General features: G+C 39.5%; 1 protein-coding gene across 4 annotated transcripts in view; it reads right to left on the bottom strand.

Moving 5' to 3' along the window:
• The window catches only part of lrfn2b (leucine rich repeat and fibronectin type III domain containing 2b), a 199,085-nt gene that overhangs the window by 123,897 nt on the left and 50,981 nt on the right, over positions 1-24,207 (bottom strand). For all 4 annotated transcript variants that reach the window (XM_039782565.1, XM_039782564.1, XM_039782563.1 and 1 more), the window contains exon 2: positions 12,850-12,910. The gene's annotated coding sequence lies outside the window, so the exon portion shown is untranslated. The remainder of the gene's footprint in view (positions 1-12,849; positions 12,911-24,207) is intronic.

Consider the following 24,207-nt stretch of genomic DNA (forward strand, 5'->3'; position numbering starts at 1 on the left):
CTGCTATATGAATACAATTTAACTACTCTATGCTTCATCCACACACTGTCACAGTGCAGAAAAGCACATTGCTATCGCCAAATGAGTGACAATTCATTTTCTGTACCGTTTACCAGTGTAGCATTAAAGGGGAAATTAGCCGGCTAGCTAACTAGCCAGCCGCCCGCTAGCACACAGATTTTCAGAGAGCGGATTAGAGCAGGCATGCAGGTGTCAGATCTGTGCAGAGCACCGGAACACAGACACATCACAGACACTATGTTAGTATGAGCTACGAGAGCTCAAGGGGTTCCATACCATAATTACCCAAGTTAAAGTAAAAAAAACAGTTGAGGTGGTTCGGGCATCTGGTAAGGATGCCCCCTGGGCGCCTCCCTAGGGAGGTGTTCCAGGCACGTCCAGCTGGGAGGAGGCCTCGGGGAAGACCCAGGACTAGGTGGAGGGATTATATCTCCAACCTGGCCTGGGAACACCTCGGGATCCCCCAGTCAGAGCTGGTTAATGTGGCTCGGGAAAGGGAAGTTTGGGGTCCCCTGCTGGAGCTGCTCCCCCCGCGACCCGACACCGGATAAGCGGACGAAGATGGATGGATGGAAGTAAAAAAACTAAACCATACATTGTAATTAATTCATAAAATCAATTTATCTCCCAGCTCTAAAGCATTCCAATTCTTAAAACAAACAAATCCGGTCAATTCTATATATATAGCCCTATATCACAACTCACAAATTTGCCTCACAGGGCTTTAAAATCTGTACAGCATAGCACACTCTCTGTCCTTCAGATAATGAAAAACTCTCCAAAAATACACCCTTTAACAGTAATAAAAAATTGAAGAAGCCTCAGGAAGAGCAACTGAGGTGCAATAGATGTTTTGTCTATTCTAGAATGACAAAACTATAGATATATTGTAATCATCATATATGAAGAATGGATACAGGAGGATGTCAGCAACTTCAAGGTGTCTAAATCAGATCCTGAGCTACACAACCTCCTCTCCACCATGGAAACCTAGAAAGAGGACAGACTACACAGTGTTTGTCTCCCTGTGGGGACAATCTGTACATATTACTAATACACTAGGTCCGGACAACTTCTAATTTCAAAGTGAAAATTCTTTATATAAAAATCTGGTATCACTCTCATGTGCTATAAGCCTACATGAAGCCAATTGCAACGAGCCCCACTTCTTAGAGTGAACTACTGCAGACACTCCCTTTGTTTAGAGAAAAAATGATATGTTTATCCATTTTTTTGACACATGAGCTATATTCTTTGTTATCTTCTCCAATGCAGCCTGGTTAACACTTTGGAACTTTTCTTTCTTTTACATAAGGGTATCATACTTTTTAGGGTCATGCTGTCCCCAGTAGGGAAAACAAATAGATATAATAAACCCACGTGACAAAGACAAATTAAGGCCAGGAGGAACCAGACTGGGACAGACTTGTATAGAACAGTGTGCATTTTTGTTAGCTTGGTCTCAAATGAAGAGCTATCCATCTGCCAATTAGCCAGTCCACATGCCTAAAGGAAACACAATATATATCCATTATGTTTGCTCACATGAGGCAGCAGACCCCACAGAGTTGTCTCCCTAGCAATTCATTACTGCGATACGCAATCCTTCCCTTGGGGCAGAGCCAACACTATTACCCTGGACACACACCGTATCTGCCTCCCACTGCTGATATCACAATCTGTGAAACTCAAGGAGAGCTAGCGGTCTTTCACACGCACCCTCCTCCTTCACTGATAAGCTCCTATTACACCAATGTAATTCTTGCACTTCTTATCAAGACCCCCCTCGCCTACATGTGGACATATACAGCCTTCAAGCCAGTATTGTAGCGCACACGGGCTAGTCGTCACCACATTCTCTCCTCATCATGCCCTCATTTGCTTTCTTCTAATATTCCATTATACCCACTGCTATTTCTGTATTTCTCTCTCTCTCTCTCCTCTCTCTCTCTCTCTCCCCCCCCCAAACGGTCGTGTCAGACGGTTGCCCACCAAGAGCCAGGTTCTGCCTGAGGTTTCTGCCTGTTAATAGGAAGTTTTTCCTTGCCACTGTCGCACCAAATGCCTGCTTTTGGGGGGAATTGTTTGGGTCTCTGTAAATTATAAAGTTTGGTCTAGACCTACTCTATCTGTAAAGAATCCTGAGATAACTTCTGTTATGATTTGACACTATAAAATGTAATTGAATTCCACTGTACCCATAATATCTGTTGTCCATTTACTTGACCAAGCATCACAACAGTTTCACAAATGTTATATTTATGCTTATAAATCTCTTTAGAAGTCTCTTCACCCCTCACTCAAAGTGATTTAGCAAATTGTTGTTAGCTAGTTGTGTATATACCATATTTTTCAGGGATCTAGTTTGGGTTAGGGTTAGTGTGGGACTCGGACTGGTCTGGTCTTGGTCTTGACTTGGTCTTGGTCTTGACTTGGTCTCAACCCCTCAAAAGTCTTGGTCTTGTCTCGGTCACAAATCGCGATACACTCTGGTGTTTGTGATGACTAGGTCATGGTTTAGGTGGTCTTAATTACAACACTGGTTGTGTGCCCTTTGACACTCTCTTTTGTTTTTTTATATAGTTGTGATGTTACATTGGGTATACTATTGGGTTTTGGAAGAAGAAGAAGCACTTCATTAATCCCTCATTGGGGAAATTAAATTTTTACACTTGTTGTTATTCATTACACACATAAGCTCGAAATATCCAAACCAAGTCCCTAAAGACTGAGCTACTGCTGCCCCCGATAACTCCTGGCTGCGTATTGCTGTTTGGCTGCAGTGAGTGCAAGCAAAACAAAATCGTTATACAAGTAGATTTGTGAGTCAAATCCACAGCTGCAATATAGAAAAAGTCGGTGTTTGGGCTGCAATGAATAATTTGGACAGGGTTGTTTATTCAGTTAAATTTGCTGCAGCACATAGAGATTGGAGGTCCCGGTACACTGATGCTTATGAAGATGTATGGGTAAGTTTCCCCTGGGATACACCTGCTCAGGCAGCACAATCTCTTCTAAAGCAATGACTCTTTTTTTTCTCTGTCCACTGCTGAATCTTAATCACTGTCACTGAAATATAGTAAACCAAGCGCTAAAGGATGCTGATGGCCTTGCAAGAAAACAACATACACCCTATATATTTTCATTCTGTACATCTGTTTTTGAAAAGCAGAGTATAGGATTCAAAATCCTGTATTTAAAACAAGGCTCAAGGCCATGGGAGTTACCAGGGCTACTTTGAATGTCTATGGACTAAGTTAACTGTTCTTTTAGATTCGCTGAAACATGAAATATACTCATTCATATTCCTTACTAAACAAGTTGGCGGCATCATTGAGGATACATGATGTTTAGAAAAGTTCTCAGCAGCCTAGACTAGACAGTGAGCAAGGTTCAAAACATCATCAGAATATGTTTTACACCAAAGAATGTTTTTAAGTAGTAAACTTAATAATATCAATAATAATACAAATAAATGTATCACCCCATCCTGTATGTATTTCATATCTTAAAAAAAAAGAAAATTAAATAGGTAAAACTTGGCAATAATCACCTACAAATAATCTTGGGGAACACTTTATTTGAAGTGGTGTGCATTAGACGGACTAAATACTGAGTCTTTTATTACTGTTGTCATTAAGTGCCATTCGGTAAATTTTGTCACTTTTAATGCAAAGTTAGCATTATTTGTGATGATTGTTTTATGACAACTTGACATTAAGCAAGACGCTCTAACCTGTCAATGTCTGTTTTATGACATCTTGGCATTAAGCAAAACAATTTAACCTGTCAATGTCTTTGTTATGACAACTTGACATTAACCTAGACTTCAAGTAACTATTTAGCTTAACATTAAATTGTACATGGTTTTTACATTGGCTGTCATTAGACCATTAGAATTGTGTCATGAATATTTTCCTTGACCTCAAGTAAAGTGAAACACTTTGGATTTGCCATAAAAATGACAAGAAGTTTGATTAGACTGTTGAAAGCTTTCCTAACGGTGTCATGACCCCTTGACCTTTAGTAAAGTGGAACCATTTGGCATTATCATTAAGATGTAAAAGTACAAAGTTAAATAAAGAGTTGTAAGAGCAGTTTGACGACAGTGAATGCAGCACCGAGGTGATTTAATAAGTTTTGGACAAATGACGTTAGCTTTAGGCTAACTTTAAATGTTGCTAAAGTAACAGCTAACTGTGGTTAGCTGCCGTTAGCTAGTTAGCTCTGTTAGCTGTACAGCTGACTCAGCTCCGTGATGCACCATCTCTGTAGTGTATTCCCTGTCATAACACTGGCCTCCCTGTCAGTCTCGGAGGCTGTTTTTGGTCCTGTCTTTTAGTGTTCACCAAAAGCCCTGTTAACCATTAATGGCAGGCAAATTTGCGTTTCCTAAGGATGGCAAGACATGTCCCAACCTACTCTGCCTTAATCTGCAATGGAGATGAAAACATTTAAATATTGACGGCAAAGATGTGATTGGCTGATGGAGATTGTGGCTATATCTGGCTGGTTTAACTAAAAGAGTAAACGGCCATAATCAGCTGAAAAGGGGGAAGCAGGAGAAGAGGGAGAGAATGGAGGGGAATGCGAATAACTGAGTAACATAAGATAGTCTTCCTGGCTGAACTTACGCTAAGCTTCATGACATTAGATGCAGCAAAGGCACAGTGAGTGCATGCAAATATCCTGTAAATTATTAATATGTTCTTGTGTGGAAAAAAGTGCCTTTGTAATCAGAATCCGCAGTGGACATCAGAGAATAGTAGTTGGGGTTTTAAAGTCCACAGTGGTGCCTTTGATCAAAGACTGAAAGGTGCTGACCTACACTCTGTTAATACTCTCCACATCCTCTTTAATATGAGAGCTGCGACTGGAAGACGCCCAGCAGGTACAGTATGCAGCACAGTATGTAGGAGTAGACACTCCCAAAGCAGCATGGAAGAACCTTCACATCTCTCTTTAGTGTCATCAGGCTGGACGCTCTGTGCAGCTGCAGCCCATAACAAGACTGTATGTCCCCCGTTCAGTTCTTATGCTAAACGCATTACTTGCTGTCTCAGGAATATGAATGGTAAACAAATGCATTAGCTGCCCTTGAATAGTTTTCCCCGTGTTCACAGTCTGTGAACACTGTAGTAGTCCTAATCAGTGGTGTGAAGCCAGAATAGGAGTACATTATCTGCACAGCAACAGCAACAAGAAATACAACAGAAAGCTGAGGGATGCACAGAGCTTCTCTCGTTAGAACAGAGTTTTCACTAAGCCTGGTGCCAGAACCTACCCCTTATAATTCATACCATTCTGGCGTTGTGCTGATTGACTGCTGTGTTCTCCGGTTGGAGAAAACAACTGAGCCAATCAAAGCTTTTAAAGGTTTTTGTAAGTCGACAAATAGCAACTCTTGGCATATTTCTTTGATCGACATGTCAAACAAAGAGTTAACTGCTTCTAGCAACCACTACTGCTAATTTTCCACTGAACGTGAAGTCAACTCTACAGATACGTCAATCACTAGGCTACTGAGAGGTTAGAGCAAAATATCTAACGGGAAACGGCTGACTTGAACACAATGTCAAACTGAAAACAAAAGAGATGCTGCTTATTAGCTTATTTTGCAGTTCAGCCTATTTATGATGGTTGTGCTGTAATTCATAAACTAGAAGTATGCAGTATTTCTTACTGTATGTATACTATGGGCTTATAAGATAATGTTTAATTCAGGTCTATCATATTGTCAAGCTCCCACTTGACTATATATACTCAATATCAACAATATCAATTTAATGGATAAAGTTAACAACAAAAGTAGCTATAGGCTATTTATATGTTGTGACAATGGGGAAAGCAGTAACCCTCTTGGATTAATGTGTGAACACCAAAGTCTGAATAATAGGAGTTTTTTCTGTTCTTATTCTTCCAATATTGTGTGAATGCAGTGTACATATGGACTGGGAACCATAAGGAATGAGTTAAAGGCTAAACACCTAAACAATTCTTCATTTAGCCTATAAATATCTTTCAAATCTAGCTAGCGCCTAGTCGCCATTAGAAGAAGTGCAGCTTAAAGGGGAACTATGCCAAAATTCATACCTGTTATTCCTATGGTCAAAGACTAAAAATATTAGTTAACATGAAAATCTCTCTCCGAAATCCAAAAACTAAAGTGCTAAAGCTCAAATTTGTGATGTCATCAAGTATAAAGTGTGGAACTGCTCCATAGACAATGGATTGGGACAGATGCTATAGATGACACTGAATTAATGTTCTGAGTATATGGGTAAATGTCTGTTTCCCAACTGAAAACACTACAATAGAATAAAGCTCATATGGGTATAAAAAAGAAAAAGGTTGTCCCATTCATTGTCACTGGAGCAGCTCCAGACTACTTGATGACATCACAAGTTCTTACTTATCTGGTTTCTGGCTTTAAGTATTGATTGAAATGTCCTACACCATGGAAAGAAGATACTGGGATTCTTTATTCAAGTGGTGTTCCCCTTGGCTTTAAATAATCAAGACCCCTGTCTGAAAAAAAAATGCTTTTTATAACTAAAAGGAACGATAGACAAAACTCTGAAAAGGTTTCTTTAAGAGATAGACGAGCAGTATCCCATGGACTGCCACTAAAAGCAGATTCAGAGTTTCCTGCTAGCAGAACTAACCCAATGTAGACCATGTTTGCTAATATAAGCAAACTTTAGATAGGTATTGCTGTGTAGTTGACATTATTGGGTCAGCTTACTAACTTTACAACTCTTTCTACTTGTGCTACTCTTAGGCTTAAAGAAAAAGGCTCAAGGAATGGCAATTCAGTGTCTTTTCAACACTTTTTTTATGAACAGAGAGCACAATCTATTGGGCTCAGAAAATAAAGAAAATGCTTCAAAAAGCTTTATTTGGACATCACCAGTTTCCAGAATCATTCACTCGTTCACTACTCCCTACTTGTTATATCGGGGAGTTGTAGGTAAAGGACTTTGGGACACTACACGGTGCTTTCCTCTGCGCCAACAGTTACGTTATTTCTGTCGCACAAATTAAACATCCACTACCATTGCTATGGCAGCGTTACCTTATTCTTCCGAAACAACAATTCAGCAAGAGCCAGCTAACACATATTTAGCTTTTTGACATCCCCTTACCTACAAAATGATTAATTTTCGAGCTGTATTAATGGTTATGAATTTACGTTAATTGTTGTTGATAGGTGACAGAAATTTGCAATGCATTGTGGTATAGTTTTAACATTGTATTGAACATTGATATTCACTAGATATTACAGTGCATTGTGGGAAACACTAACTGCCCTAAAACGTATTCCACAAATCTGAATTTCAACACAGCCTTTTTAGCATATCTCAGTACTTTTATATGGTTTTATTACAAAAGTAAAACAAGAATTAAACTCAATGTGCTCAAACCGGTAGAAATGTTTGTTCTTTATTGCTCCTGGTTGCACTCCACAAACTTACGTTCAAAGTACTTTTATCCTGTAGTTGCCTTGTGGCTTTATTGTTTCAAGAAAAGAAACTGCGAAAAATGCACTAAATCTGCAACTTATATTGATATCAAACAACAACCAAGAGGATCATCCTTTGGCACAGATATCACCAACTCAGTATTTCTGCCCCCTTGTACTACATTGACCTGTAGTTAAAATAAATGTAGTCACATTTTCTCAACAGAGGAAGTTGTAGAAAATGTAATGTTTAATGAGCAGGTACAGTATATCACCACATTTGTCTCATTCATTTTTTAATTCGTCTGGCCTTTTTCACTGGTTTAGAAAGCTCGCTTGAAAGCCAGAAAATGTACAACCTGCTAAGTAATTGAATCATTAGTATTGATCAATAATCCCATTACCACGCTCTCTCCCCCTTCTTGATATATAATGGTCATTTTGCAATACAAGGCAGTAAAAGGAGTACAAATAGGAGTACAATGTAACAGAGAGTGTTTAGCCTGTTTGTCTCTATGCAGCACCCTGACTTGGAGCTGTCAGCATGCTGTGCTTTGGGATTGCCGGTCGGTTGCAACAGAAAACGATTCAGCTGAAAGACACAGTAGCCAGGTACTGTATCTGTTCTCTCACCGTGGGGGAAAGGGAACGTGTTTTAAATGAGGCCCTCTGTCAGAGTGACACCTACACTGCCACAGGCTACAGAGACTATTGATGGTGCTGCTTGCGACCAGCAACAATCAGAGTAAGTTGACTAACTGAGAAGCTTGGTTTGCACACAGTAGAGTACACATTAAATGTCAACCAAGGCAAGAATCCTGATCCGAGTGAAGCCCTTCTCTAACTAAAGCTTTTTATTTTATCCTCTCAAAGTAATAATCTCCAGGTTTTTTGATAACGGAATGCACTTTGTTGCTCTCTGAATCCTCTATTTTGTTTACAGAGGCAAAATCATTTGAGTACTTTTTGTGTGTATTATCACAGAATGATGACCCCATTCATTCATCCAAGTTTTAGTCTGCCTTCTCAAGAACATCAAATGTCCATTTCAAGGTTTCAGAATCTATTGTCGTTAACTGCTGAACGAGAGTTGGGGGTTTGGGAATGTTATTTTCTAGGGGTGTTACGATTTTGATTCTAAATCGATAACCAAATCGATAAACCAGCATTTGTTTTTCTCTCCACCCACGTTTATTTGCACGCGTCCAAAGAAAACAACACACACATAGTTGACAGTGTAACTTGTAATTGATAGATTAAACTTTTGCCGTTTTATTGTAGCTGCCAGAATCATTTTGCGTAACTGGAAGTTACATTACGGACTGGCTTAAACTTATGATAAAAATAGCGGCCTTTGAACTTCTGATTTAAAGGGTACAGAATGTCCCAAGCAAAAACAGACAAGCATGGATGTCTTTTCAATATAGTATTACCACTGACTTTTAGAGGGGAAGTGGGGCATTTGTGGATAGAGGATGATTATGGATGTGCAGGCACACATATGTGTGTTTAAATATCTGTGGGTAACAGTGTGTATATAATGGATAGGAGGATGCTGCGTGGGTTCCTTTTTCTTTGGCTGCCTTTTTATTTTTATTTGTTTTATCTCATTGTTTTATTTTCTATTGTTTGTATTTGCAAAAGTGAGATATTACATTTGTACCATGTATATTTGTTGCATTACCAAAATAAATAAAAAATGTTACTGACAAAAAAAGAATGACTTCAGTGCCTTTCTTTGTTCTTTTCTCAAAGAAAAGCTTAACTCCAAGTCTTCCAGAGTCTCGGCCAAAGCTGATTCGAAAGACCGCTGTTCCCAGCAGCAGCCATAAGCCCGCCCACCAACTCTATCCACAATGTGATTGGCCCGGCCAGAGTTTGGTTTTTCCAGCTCGCAAGCCAACAGAGATTTGCTAGACCCCCTGGCTGCAAATTACATTTGTTGCGTCTAGATTTCTAGGCTAGGGAAAACTTTGAGAGTGCAGCTGAACTTTTCCAGACACCATGGCCAATGGCCTCAGAGATGACGGAGGAACAACAAAACTGGTGCATTCAGGAGCACAGCGTAAACTCTGAGAAACTCAAACTGTTGTTGTAAAGTACCCTTCTGTCTTTTAGTGGTTCTTTTTTGTTGTACAACAGTTTGAAGAAAAGAATTTATTGAAAATTGAATCAAATCGTTGATTTGGAGAAGCGTGACACCCCTATTATTTTTCAGCCAGTATTCATTTGAAAGCTAAGTCTAAAAAATAGCCTGGCCTGTTACTAACATTAAAAAAGATTGAGGGGTGGTTGGTATTATCTACTATAGTTACTTAATACTTAGTTAATTCCCACAATAATTTCCATCACTTCAACAGAAGTGTCGCAAACTTAGCTCAAATTTTGCAACACACACATTTCAAAAGCCAAATGACTTAAAAAAAAAACAAGATGGAGATATAGAACGAGTCAGTGTTGTAATGCATAGGTAAGAATGAAAGTATATGTGTTAGTATTGTAACCTATGTAAACCTAAATGAAACTACAAAGATTGGGATTGCCATGAGGAGATGTTGAGGCTGCCCAGCAAGATAGGACCAGGCTCCTGTAAGAAGAATAAAGCTAAGCAGCACAGGAAGCCAGATGGGTTGATGGGCTGTCACAAGAGTCATGTCACTCGTTTTTTCTCTGTAACAGAAATTCTGTTTTCTTTCCAGTCACTTCTACTTTGATGTTTTTCATGATCATTCAAACTGCTTGGAAAATAAGATGTCGTTTGAGATGCTGAAATGATTTTAGTGTGAAATGTCTGATAGACTTCTGGGAATGACTACTCAAAACTATTCATTCAAAAGAATGTGAATTATTGAATCATTTCATCATTCATTCATCATTTTGAAACATTAATCATAAAATGACACATTTGGAGGCAAAGGTCAAAGTTAGTTAATGTCCTCCTCAGTTCTCCCGTTTGTGTATTAGTTCTGAAGAAGGTAAAGGGTTACTCGGACCCCCTCTGACTGTATGGCCCATTGATTATAAAGCATTCCATGTCATTGTGCTCACAATCCACTTGGCAAAGAAAACCTTTTTGATGTTTGTACAGGGTATAAATAATGGATTTGTGACTTGTTGTGCATCACAGGATGGGTTCTGGGGGCTCTGCTGAAATAGGCAGTGTTCTCAGCGGGTCCTCCTACACTTGTCTCTGAAAGCTGTCAGATGATCAGGGAGCACGCACAGCGGCACTTTGGCAGGGATAAACAACACAAAGCAGCTCAATGAGTCCTGATGGGCTTCTGGCTATTGTTAGAATATATTTTGTGAGAGTAAAGTAAGAGGTTTTTAGAGTTCATGAAGCTGACCTTGTTGTCTCCACTTCTCTGGGTTATGAGAGGCCATCTGGTTTTAAAGTGATAAGACATTATAAAGGGAGTGTGAGATATTGCCTGAGAAAAGGTCTTCTCTGATCGGAGGGGACGGAGACAACAATGGTGCAGTGTTTTGCAAGTGCGAGATATGTGGCGCAAAGTATGTAAGGGGCCTCGGCTCTCATGCAACTCCTTAAGTCGGCAGAAGATTAAGAACACACAGGTATTCAAATCCAACAATAGCAGCTTGTCTCTTTTGACCTGAGAATGGGAGCATACAGTGTGTTACATATCGTTAGGAGCCGGCTGGAGCCAGAAGATCTGGACTGTATCCAAACTGATGGGACAGAAATGGATAAATAGAGAGTATCTTAACTTAGCCGGCATCTCATGCTTTGGAAACCACTATCTGTTTGGCCAGGGAGAGGTAGACTCATCTTTGATCCGTATGCATACCCTCTTGTATTTTGCAATATCATTCTTCACTAAAGCTTGTTAAACTTTAACTGAACGAATCCTGAGTTTTATTTCTCTGATCTACCAGTAAACGAACACTATTCAGGGTGTAGTGACCACAGAATTGGAGTCAGATTAAGTCTGGCCTTTTTAGGACCAGACCGGTCATCTGTCACATTTTTATACTAAAATCCTTCACTATCAACCAAATTTAATATCACTGTCACAAACATAAATGTCCTGTTGCTCTGCATCAGTTTCCTCATGGTATACAATTTATATATTAATAAATTAGTTTAAAGAAATCTGGAAACTCTCTAAAGATCGTTGAGAACTCAAACCCTGAGTTCTTACATTTTAACATTGTTCGATCCTAACCATGTGGACTCTCTAAACAATGAGAAAACTGCAAACGTGTGTGACCTCCTCTGATGGAGGAAAGGCCTACTACACAGCCTGGACAGCCAACAGGCACTAAAAACTCACCTTGTTATTGGTCCCTGAGTCCACGGTGGTATCCTGGTGATTATGTATTCTATTTGATAAAGCTATCAACATATCATTACAGTACATGTCATTTAGCTAACGCTTTTATCCAAAGCGACTTACAATTGCTACATATGTCAGAGGCCACGCGCCTCTGGAGCAACTATGGGTTAAGTGTCTTGCTTAGGGACACAATGGCTGATGTATCGCAGTGGGAAGTGAACCAAGATATCCCACACCAAAGGCATGTGTCATATCCACTGCGCCATCACCACCCACCAATTATATCATTATTGATAACTTTACCTTGGCTAATTGCTAGTAACTGAACCTGTGCCTCCTAAATCCTAACAACATGTCTCTAGCAACAAATAATGTAACTGTCTGAGATTTTCCTCTATGCCTTCTTGCCAAAGCACCTATCATGTCGCCACAAGTCCATAAAACAAGCCCAGCCGATTGCATTAAGTTTAGTAGGCTCTAGATGGGCTGACGTGGCCTCAATCCGCTGCATCGCTGGCTGCCGACTTTGATCATGGTCGTTCCAGCCTGTGGAGCTTCTTCTTCATCAGGTCTGGCTAAAGCCTCACACACACTGCCCATCACTGGCATGGATTAGAGGGCTACTGCTTGCACACGTCTGAAGCTGTCTGCTCTCACTGAGTGATGAGAGGCTGCAATAGCTCTTCCCAGACCCAAAACATCACCTGAAAACACTTTAAGTCAAGGGTTTTGGTCTAAGTTATCCTCCTTTAAACATAATCCCTCAAATCCAGCACGCCGTGGAGCATTATCGAGTCAGAGTATATCTTATAATTCCTAGACAAACAAACGTAGAAGTCTGGAATTAAAACTTCCTAATATCCCAAGTTTACTTTGAAGTTCTGCATTCGACATGCAAGCCAAGTCTCCTCCAGGATAGTGATGATCTACTTAGAATGTTTAAACTTCTAAAGTGCTTTTGGTCCATGTTATCATAATGATAAGCTGGTTACTGTTGAAATTAATTTCAGTTTTTACAACAAAGTTTTGGCCACCACAACTGTCAGCTGTCAACAACTTTGTACTCACCTGTTAATAGTGGAGATGTGGTTGCAGGGATACAGCTTTACAACGGAATTCAAGGCCATCTCTGTAAAAAGAATACACCAAACATGAAAATCTATTTTTAAATAAGTCCAGTTTCACTCAAAAGGCTACATTTTGTGAAGAAAGTGTGGTATCTTGTGCTAAAAACTCTTTGAAAAGGTACACGTTTTAAGAAGTTTTTTTTTTTTATTACAGTTTAACTAGGAAATAGTCAACTAAAGTAGCCTAATTTAAGAATTAAAGTCTGAGTCAAAGTGTAAGCATGGAAATGAATTGTCAGTTGAACTGTAGACAATAAGCATAAGCAGTAAGCAGTTGAAACGTTAGTTGATGTGTAAGCTCATACTACACAGTACTACAACAGTAGGTCAAAGCTGAACCAATGAGCCAATGAGAATCTATTTACACCAAAAACTTTGAGTGGTTTGAATCCCCCCCCTGGTAACTTGTAGATATAATTGTATAGTTTTTATTGATTAATCAGCAAATTTTGTCCATTAATTATTACCTATAAAATGTATTTTAATAATTAAATAGTACTTTATTAAAAGGTGGTTTGGGCATCTGGTAAGGATGCCCCCTGTGCGCCTCCCTAGGGAGGTGTTCCAGGCACGTCCAGCTGGGAGGAGGCCTCGGGGAAGACCCAGGACTAGGTGGAGGGATTATATATCCACCCTGGCCTGGGAACACCTCGGGATCCCCCAGTCAGAGCTGGTTAATGTGGCTCGGGAAAGGGAAGTTTGGGGTCCCCTGCTGGAGCTGCTGCCCCTGCAACCCGACCCCGGATGACGATGGATGGATGGATGGATTTTTCACAAACCCAAGTTGACATCTTAAAATTCCTTGTTTTGTCCAACAATCATATATTTGATTTACCATCATAAAGGATTAGGAGCAAATCAGAAAAAATTTACATTCAAGAAATGTAATGTATGTTTGGCACTTTTGTTAAAAAAACAACTTAGACTATTTTACGTCAATCAACTAATCAGTTGATCGACTAATTGTTTAGGTTTTAGTTGTGAGAATCTGTGGACTTTTTTATGGCTTTTTCTATGGCTTTAACTAACATTTTAGTTACAGCACTGGGGTCTCATTTATAAAACTGTGCATAGGAGCCTTACTAAAAGTGTCTTACTAAATTCAGATTTATAAAACCGTGTGTACACACATCTGTAAGCAATGTTCTCTTTATAAATCACAGATTACCCACAAGTGTATGTATGTGAATCAGCCTCTTATCCCGCCCTGTACACGCCCATTTTTAACCATAAATAGTCAATGCAAAGCACCTCAAGAATGCTGATCAGTATGTCAATGACACTGGCAGTTGTTCTTTCGTTATACCGAATCATGATGACTGGCGGAGAAAAAGCAAAAAGCTTCTCAGATGTTCAGGAACTGCTGCAAATTGAATTATAATTTCGGCCTGTTCTTGCACAGTGTTGGGAAACCTGATCTATAGACTACATATATTATTAATACATCCAAAACGGCAGGCATTACGGTACAAGGGGACAGCTTCGATATACCAGACGTATATGATAAGATTTAACAGAACTCTATATTATAATATTATATCCAAACAAGCCTTAGTGATAAGTTGAAGATTATATATATTTATTTAAAAAAACAGTTAGCTGTCTGTCATTTGCTTCCGGAAACAGCCGGTTGCCCCCAGAGTGGCGAGGACCTGTATTTGGATAGAGATGGCACGGTTCCGGCGCTTTGCGCTCTCTACTGGACCCAATTCAGTACATAGATCCAAGAGCACAGCTTTAGGGGATCTAAATCAGCATATTAGCCAGTCATCTTCATGGTCCCTGAAGTCTCTTTCTCTCCTGATTCTTCCATTGGCGTAGTCCTCCTGCAGGGCCAGCAGTGCCATCATGTAGCATTACGCATGGGGTTCACCGCAGTATTTATATGTTTACAACAATTTGATTGTTAACACCTTGCCAAAATCACTAGTGGTATCCCCCACCCTGAGATACAATTTGAAGACGAAAGAAAGTGCAATAGGCAAACACACTTTTCTTCATGCAGGTTTTGTCACAAATAGTATTACATTTCAGACTGATAACGAGGACATTAAGTGTAACGATTGCACGAGAGCTTAACGGCTGTATTTTCAGACTGACACTTGATGATATATGCACACTTTTAAAGACATATATTTAGTTATTTACACTGTGTTCTGCAGTTATCTAATGCTAGGTTATTTGATGCTATCCTGTATTCCATGGAGTATGGACAATGTGACGGTGAGACAGCACTGATTAAATATTAAGAACAAATTTTTATTTAAGATTTGAGTTGGAGGTGTTTATGGAACAATTATCACTCAGTAAAATCGCAAATAACACTACTGGATTTAATCTTTATGGTAACGTGGATGATATGGAGTGAAAAAATGCGCGTAAGGCATCAATACTTGAAAATATTACGAGTAATCGTTATTCCCATTTACTTTTCGATTGCGTGGAGAACCGCACATTCTCCCGTCAGGTTTGTTTTTATAAATCACAACCTTTGCGTGGCAAGTGGCGTATGCACATATTCAGCTCCATTTTGTGCATACGCCAAATTTATAAATGAGATAAGTGTTATAATAACCAATAGGATTAGTGGCCACAACTATAATACATTTCCCTCTAAAAGAGAGAGGTGTGCATTGTCCCATTGATTGAGGCTACAAAATAGATTTGATGGTAATGACGTGGGTTTGACTCCCTGGACTGGCTGGGAAAACAGACAAGGTACAATAATTATGCCATGACTAAGCAAATACTTACTGAATGTAAGCAAAGTGTCATGAATGCGTGTTTGTTGATTATTTCCTCTAAGCTCAGAGGTATCTTAATCCTTGCAGGTTCCTCTAATTTATCCTGGCAGTACAATATAGTCAAAACGTGTATAACAATTTTTACTTCACCAATCTTAATAGTTCCAGCCATCTCTATTTGTTCCTACTATGTTTTTGTTGTTGAAATACTCATAAACCTGAGCAATTTACCAGCCCTGCATGCTTTGGAACAGACTAATTTTGTTGTAACAAATTAACACAAAAACAGCTTAAATGTTATACTTCAACTATAATATCTACTCTATTGAAGTATAAAAGGTCTACAAGCGACAGCTGATCCTGGGGATGCTTCCTTTCCGTCTAAAAATGCCATTATGTCTGTGTTGCATCTTTCCCTTTCAGGGCCTATATATAGGCCTTCAGCTTGGAAATGAATAAACAGCGTGATCTGTGTGACTGCCTGCTGACAGGGCTGTCCTCAGTCACTCAGGTGGGTTGACACTGCTGCCACAACGATGGCGTCTCTACTCTGCCTGTCAACCCCTGAAGATGCTTCAAAAGAGTCTGGCTTAGACATGTTCATATGGAGAAAATTTAAGTAAACGTCTCTTTATAATGTGCATTACAGGCAGAGAAAAAAAAAAAATATGGTTAATTTTGATTAGCCAGCTTGCTGCTCTATTAAATATTCGAGCTGGCAAGCCAAATGCTGAAAATGGCAACTTTTGAAGAAATGTTGGATCGTGCAATAAGGCAGGCCTGTGTGATTCTTTCTAGGAATGATTGCAAAGACTTACAAATAATATTAACATTAATAACATTTACTATCTGTTGGGACCGATTGGTGGGATTGCTGTAGACAAAGTACAAATTGTGTTTATCCATGTATTCAGCTAATTTAAATAGCTCATGTTACAGTATTTTGTGTCTGGAACTTAGCGTTGCCCGGGACGATTTTGATTGGTTTAAAGATATGCAAACAACCCAGAGCGTTTTGTGGTGTAGCCAGACCTTAAACCTAGCTATCACTTAACCAGCCATAAGCAGCTACTGTCAGACTCCCTATTTTACCCTGGAAAGACACAGAGTTTGGTGGAGCTTTGACAGTCACTAGAAGCACATTTATGGCCGTTTGAGAGATAGCGGCTGTTCTACAGTGTGTCTGTGGGGGGAGTATACGTCACGATTGGTGTAACTGTTCGTCAGCCCTACATATATTGTTAAGCTCTAAATATGCCATAGTATTGGCAGGCCAATGTGTTGTGTTTACTGCCGAAGAAAAAGAACAAATCTCTTGTTCATGTACAACATTGTGAATCCTTGCAAGTGTTACCAGACAGCATGTGAGCATTATGTGTTAATGGCACGTCGTGGCGCAAAATTATGGCTATTATGCCAATGCTCTGCTTTTTATACTTTGTGCTGAAACTGCTACCATATATTTTACAAAATGTACTCCACCATCTTATCTATTATGTCACAATTAGGACAAGAGAATTCAGTGGAACCAAACTTTTAAATCCACGCAGATGCATACAGGCTAATTTTGTGCAGAATTCTTTTTGGTGTGTATTGTTGGAAAAATCACCCATATTAACACCATATGCCAACAAGAATCTATGTGATTATGTGTACAGCACATCTAATCCGCGTGACTAAAGGCAGCCAAGACAATGCTCAGTCAAGTCTGACGTCTTTTGAGTGTGAAAGTAAATTCAAGACCATGAGATGCAGTTGAAAGTAGTGATGTACAAATGAAGCTTTGTGAAGCATTTTCTTTATTTTCTGTCAAATAGATCGCGCTCTTTGTTCAACAAAGGGTTGAAAGCACACTGAATTACCAGTCCTTGACCCTTTTTCTTTAAAGGTCCCATGGCATGAAAATTTCACTTTATGAGGTTTTTTAACATTAATATGAGTTTCCCCAGCCTGTCTATGGTCCCCCAGTGGCTAGAAATGGTGATAGGTGTAAACCGAGCCCTGGGTATCCTGCTCTGCCTTTGAGAAAATGAAAGCTCAGATGAGCCGTTTTGGAATCTGCTTGTTATGAGGTCATAACAAGCAAGGTTACCTCCCCTTTCTCTGCTTTGCCCACCCAGAGAATTTGGCCCACCCATGAGAGAGAGACATCATGGCTTTCAAACGAGAAAAGTGGCAGTTGGTCAAGGCCACACCCCCACCATCCACCTTGCCACTCCCACTCTCCTCCTCAATAGCTTCAGACACAGAAATGGCACATACTAAGGAAAGCTCATTGTAGGACTGGCTCTAGTGGCTGTAGTTCTGCACCAAAGCTGAATTTTTGGGAAAGCATCCAAAGAGCACCATGTCATGGGACCTTTAAACCAAGTGCGTCATCTGGTTGGTTCCACAAATACAACTAGTTTGTGAAGTTGAAAGCACTGGGAAAAGCAAGTAAGCGGACCTTGTATTAAGAGGGGCTTTTTTAAATCAAAATTGCGAGTCACCTGTAAGTCTTTAAAGTCTTCAATTGCTGACAACCAAAATGACTTTATTGTGAAGTAGGTAATGGGGCATCACAAGGGGACGTGTGGTAGAAGGACGCTATATTCCTCTACAGGAGTGGCTGCCCCATCACAAGATGGCCGCCACCCGAACTAGTGCTGCAGATGCAGAGAGGAGTTTGTGGAGAGACGGACATTATAAAAAGAACCTAAGTTTCCAGGACTTTGTGAAAGTATTTGGTTTGCTCCCAGTAAGCTTTCGAGTTGGATTTACTGTTTTGCGTTGGACTATTTTCTGGAAAAGACTGCTCTAAAATAAAAACCTCTTTTTGCTTGCAACTGCATTTTGGCTGTTCTCTGCCCTACACCCCGCCTGCTGCAAAGAAAAACCTCTCACGACATCACAGTAACTAGTAGTCAAGTCCAAGTCAAGTCTCAAATGATCATTTTTGTCACGTAAATTTGACTCAAGTTCAAGTCTCAAGGTTCCAGTTTATGTCAAGATGTGTATATCCCCAAAAAGTTCTACCAATAAGAGGGTTAGGGCAGCCTGTAGAATCCAAACCCAAAAGCATTTGCTGCTGCTAATAAATCCTATTGAAGGGAACCTAGACAACATTCTTATCAGTTCAGAGCTTCTATCTGAAAAGTAAGGGGACAAACATTTGATTTGGCCTTGATTGATTTGTATTTAGCATTTGCCCACTGACTCGTGTTCACATATTGGACTTGGACATGAAAATGACGGATAAAGGATTTGCACAACAAGCAGCAGATGCTATTAAGGCTGATGATGAAGTAACAACTTAACTTTCTGTGCAGCACTGTCACAAAGACAAATACCTGTGACTGTTGCCGATTCTCTATCTGGAAGTGACTGATACACTTGTGTATAATTAATGAATCCATTTGCAACTAAGAATTTAACTGGAGCAAATTTGCATGCACACAGAGAGAAGAGAAGCAGTAACGAAGAGTAATTTTTTGATAACTGATTGAAGTAGCTAAGTTTGCAGTTATGATGTATTATTGGCTGCAGGGCAAACAAGTATCTGTGGCTGACTTGGGGAAAAGTTCCAAGCTTTTTCTGGACTTCAGACTGGAGGGAGCAGATCCACTGCACTGCCTCCTATTGCTTTAGCCATTCAATTGACAACCAGCCATATGGCAAGAGCACATTAAATTTTAATCTGAGCATTATGCATGCTTATCATTCCTGATGGGCCCAAATTAACTTTTGTCACTGTCAGACACAGAGTGAAAGAAAGCAAAAAACAAGAGGGGAGCAGTAGTAGTGCAGTTAATAAGGCTGTGTGCACATGCAAAGAGTTTTCACTCTCATTTACATTCTCAGATCACAGTGTATTGGAAGGGATAGTATGACTGTTGTTGTGCTGCCCAGTGACAGCAGAGTCAAGCTGCTCCTGAGCTTTTCCATAACATGCATGATATGCACGTACATCTAAAGGCACTTATCAGGTGTCCAAAAACATGACTCCAAATGAATGCTAGTGTGGCAACTGTTTGCTAACCATAACCACATAACATTTATAAGTGTTAATATGTTTGTTGTAACCAAAAGCAATCAATTAAGATATGGAATCTTTTCCTGTTTTACCCAGGCCCCCAGTAAATGTGTTGCAGCAAATTGTTGAAGCAAATTGAACAAACCGTGGAATTACAATGTGACGACATGATACCATCTGGCACAAAAATACTTCCCCAAAGATTTACATTGCCAAAGAGACATCTGTAATTTGGTAAATACATTTTTTCAAGTGTCACAACCCCTGCAAAATGATTCGTTTCAATATCAGAATTTGATCCATCCAGTCCAATAACATTTGGAAAATCTAGAAGAGCCGCACAAAAAAATAATTTTACCCCCATTCTAGTAGCCAGCTCGGCCAGCTGTAGTCTCTAGTTCGCCTGCTTTATTGGCCACAAAGTTGTAATTGATAGTATTTGTAAGAATCAGCTATTAATCTCACCCACTAACCTAAAGGCTTAAAAAGTTACCAAAACTGTCATTGCCAGCAGCCAGCTTTGTCTTTGACTGGTCTATAAAGAAAATGGGGAGTGATTCATAACTTGTGCGGAAGTGTGCAGAAGCTGTCATCTTCTATTGGTAATGGGGCTCCCTGATGAAGACCTAATGGTTATAATTACATTGGAGAGGAGGGAAAGGAGCAGTACTCCCAGGCACACAAACAAAGTCTAATAATCTCACTACATTTAAACACATTAAATGCAGCTAACTGTCATTGCATGTTACATTTGTTCTTAAAAATATGTTATTTTGAGATAAAAATGAAATGAACATTTGGTCATCACTGCAGAAAAAAATTAGGTCACAGTGACAAGCTAAAGAAAAATCCTGCAGAATGTTCTAGGGAATCCAGAAACAGTTTTAAATGTGTTTGGTAGGAATGTGTGGAGTATTTATGATGTGAGATATGTTCACGCTGTAATATGTGCCAAATGATTAAGATTGTGTATGCATGATTCATTCATCAAAAAAAATATTTCAACAGCTGCCACATGCATATATAATCGGCTCCTTTGCATCATTGAGGAGCGTCAGTGGAGTAATATGGTTACATGTCTTTCTCAGGGGCACTTCACAATAGTTACTGAAGGAAGGAGAATTGCCAACCAACAGGGCCAACAAGTCATTATACCTAAGCGACAAAATAGGTCTTCTGTAACCCTTGTAATCCTTGGGGCTTTCCAACTTCCAGATCCAGTTTTACAAGATAAATCTGAGATGATTTTACACATTAGTCTCGCATTGCCAGAGCTATCTCCACAGCCTTACTGAGGAGGGTCTGGCTAGTCCACACAGCGTTCCGGGATGGGAGAAAAACGTGCTCTGGTTTATTGGCATATCTTTAAACTAATCACAATCGTCTTGGGTGGTGCTAAGCGCTGGACGGAGCTGCAAAATAGCCTCGGGAAGGAACTTGTTTTGGTGGAACGTGTATGTTCAAAAGTTGTTTTAGTCATGCAACAGAAAACTCAGATTGGACAGATTAGAGCAGTTAACCATAGTCCTCATAAATTGACAGGAGTTTAAAAAATCCTACACAAAGAAGGCGGAAGGTAACAGACATCCGCCCGAAAAGAGTGACATCCGGCTGAATTTCTGGCAGCACCTGAACAATCCCAGAAGTGGAACGTCGTGGATGTAGACTAGAAAAACATTGATCATATGTTGATGTCATCAGGGTTATCTTGGTTTAAGCATTGGGAAAACAAAGTCTGTGTTTTAAACTGAAAGTTTGGAGTTTGTAAGACTTGGACATTTCCCAGACTGGAAGGGTCTAATGCTTTTGGTGCTTGACCAATATTAAGGACTAACGTCATGTCCCCACTATGATGGTTCATTTTGAAAACAGCATTTGCATGGGAAAACCATGACCATTTACACTAAATTATCGTGAGAAAACAGTTAAATCTCTTTTACTTCCTTCTTTTTCAGCAAACTTATCTATGCATCACAGCCAACGTCTGGTAGGAAGAGGGAGTTTAAGACCATCAAACCTTTATTCTATCCTCTCTAGCAACACCTGTTGTAGTTTTAATACAGCCAAGCTTACAATGTAGTTATTCTCATTTACATATTCCTCTGTTTTTTCTGTTCAGCTCATTTAGTTTTCTGGCGTTGTGTGCTCACAGAGCTCTGAGTCTACAGCACTGTGGAGTAAAATGTAGTTTAGGTCACATTCAGGAGGAATGTGGCTTCCATCTGCTGAGATTAAAAAAGTTTTTCATCACTAACAAACATCACTAATGTGACTGTCCCTACCTTTGTCAACATTAGGTTTGTGTTGTTGCCTGACTACACATATAGAGCATTTTTTTACAAAATGTGTAAGAAGTAAATAATACTAATAATCATTTCACTTTCATTACTCTTTAATGTCTTTCCCTCAGACACATAAACACACACATCATAACTGCTGTCATTATTGCTTATGATCTGTTTGAGATCCACTTTCATATCCTCCATGAAAATGTATTATTGTTGAAAACACCTATTGTCTTCACCTTGACTCTTGGGATACAAAGTTGCACAAAGTTAGTCATAATATTCAGTGTTGTTACGTAAGGAAGTACAAATACTTTGATTCTGTACTTAAGTGAATATTTACGTATCTGTACTTTACTTTTACTTTTTCCACTATATATATCCCCAATGAGTATTCGTTACTTGAAAGAAATGTTTTCCTACGTTGGAGGGAAAGAATCATGCTCACAAAAAAAATTCAGTTTTTCTCTTTGTTGATGTCCGACTTTGAATTAGATGTTTAAGAAGGTGTGGAAACCCTGAATATTATGCTTCACTATAAGGAAGCCACAATAAAGTTAATCAAAGTTGTTGTTTTTTACTTTCACTTCTAATAATTAAGTACATTTAATAGCATCAAATACATTTTGATACTTAAGTACAGTAAATATCAGATACTTTAATTCTTTTACTCAAGTAATAGTCTAAAAGGTGACTTTAACTTCAAGCAAAGTCATTTTCTGGTAAGATACTTGTATTTTTACTCAAGTATTGCTTTCAAGCACTTAATACACTGTCTGATAATACTGAAAATATCCATGTGTAACACTAAGCCAGACATGCCGATGACCTTAAACACACAACTAACAGTCATGGGATGCCGCAAGTCAAATTAAGTGAAAGGACTGCACACTTTTTTTATTATTATTATTCTCTGCAAGAAGAAAATAAGTGGAGCCCATACAGCAGCATCACATCAGGAGACTCTCATTAGACTGTATGAGACGAGGATTAAATGGGTAACCGAGTCAGCACTGGTGCTAGCAAGCTACTGGTTCCTTTCTGGTTCCAGTCTCAGAAACATTACCCTAGTTAGCAATGCTAATATAAAATAACCTACAGATGTCTTCTATTCCCTTCATCCATCACGTGCCTCTCACCTTGTTCATTGTAGTAGTCCTTCGACAATATTCCACGTCACTTTTTCTTATCTATTGTTAAACGTTTGCCTTAAGTCAATGCCACCATCCCATTGTTGTAGAGGTCAGTGATGACAACACAATGGTAAATCTGTGTAGTGTGTGCTGCAATGTCTTACACAGTCACACAAGAGAGGAGAGCACAAACACTCTGTCCATTGGAAATAATGGACATATGGTGCTGTAGGGTTTCATCACCCAGATTATTTCCTTACTTTCCTCCAGTGGTATCTATCAATGCAGGTAGTTTTGATCATTATATGTTTTGAGATAGAGTTCCAATAAACGATATCGAGAGATGTGTGGATTATCCAGAGTAACACAGATATTGTTTCAGAAAGCGATGCTTTTTAATGTGAATTCTCAATGCCATTAGCATCACAAATGAAATGTGGTTGAGGTGGAAATTTGAGAGATTTGAGGTGGACATTTCAGAGATCAATATCTCAAAGCTGCACACAAACAAAGTATCTTCATAACTAAATACCATTAGAGGGAAGTGAGGAAATATGTTTGTTTTGTAATTTGGGTGAATCAGTCCTTTAACTTTTTTTTACAAAGGCATTATACTACTGAGTGTGTTTGATTAGAGGCACTTCAGTGACTCCTGTGGTACTTGGCAGCCACAATACTATCATAACTGTAATAAGAGTAAGGAAGTGGCTGTGTAAATCTTTATGGGTCATCATGGAGCAGTAACATCTACACCACACCACTGAATACAGAGTGATGTGGCTGTTCCCAGTTTAGCACCTGGAGCTAAATGTGTGCAGGTTCTTCACGAAGCAGTGACCTGTTAGGGACAATGCTACGATGAAATAGGTTGAGCACGCTAATGCCTGAGGCCTCTTTGTCTTCCATGCCAAGTTGATCTGATTAGATGGGCTAAATCCAGACACCACACACACACACACACACACACACACACACATATATATACACACACACACTGAAGTGCATCCTCACAGGCACCCTAAGTACAACACTGTGCTACAAAGACCTGATCGTGTTTGAATCCCCTAGCCGAGACTATATGGAGGGGAATCCAGCTGCATACATTACATGCACTGTTTCCTCAGT

This window comes from Perca fluviatilis, chromosome 18 (genome assembly GCF_010015445.1).
Source record: "Perca fluviatilis chromosome 18, GENO_Pfluv_1.0, whole genome shotgun sequence".
In the NCBI taxonomy this organism is placed as follows: Eukaryota; Metazoa; Chordata; class Actinopteri; order Perciformes; family Percidae; genus Perca; species Perca fluviatilis.